This window comes from Cephus cinctus, unplaced genomic scaffold, assembly GCF_000341935.2.
Source record: "Cephus cinctus unplaced genomic scaffold, Ccin1 Ccin1_scaffold0344, whole genome shotgun sequence".
Lineage (NCBI taxonomy): Eukaryota > Metazoa > Arthropoda > Insecta > Hymenoptera > Cephidae > Cephus > Cephus cinctus.
The window spans coordinates 37,504-38,090 of record NW_014333036.1 but is presented as its reverse complement, the minus strand read 5'-3'; positions in this window follow the sequence as shown (position 1 = coordinate 38,090).

Below are 587 nucleotides of genomic sequence, written 5' to 3'. Positions count from 1 at the left end.
GAATTCGCGAAGCTTCTCAGTGGGATGAGGAAGCTGACGAATCGGGGGACGGGGGATTCTCAGTGGGATGAGGAGGCTGACGCGCGATCACTGCGAGATAACGTTCGAGGTCGAATCGCCTGCCGTCTGAAATCTGCATGGGAAGGGTATCGTTTTTCCTGGAATCAACCTCGACGCAAAAGTCGCCGAAACCGCTTTTCGGCACTGCGCTCAAAGGGGATGCCGCTCGTCTCTCTCTCTCTCTCTCTCTCTCTCTGTTTTTTAAATGTCACCGAACCATTGGCCGCACGCATCCGTACACTTGAGTTCGAGAAGTGTCTATTTAATCTCACTATCTCTGGATTGCCCGAATTGGACAATGTCCGTGACCGCAACACTGTAGGAGGATTGCATCAGCGATGCTGCGCAATTCTGCGAGATAACGTTCGAGGTCAAACGGGCTGAGGGCTGACGACCGAAACCTGCACGCACGTGTACGTGTCCGTCGAAGCTTCTCGATGGCTTTCCGGGGTGGGGGGCAAGGGGCTGTCTCAAAACGTCGAGCGAGAGGACCGCCGGCTCTGGGAGCGAACCTTCCCGACTTAGCA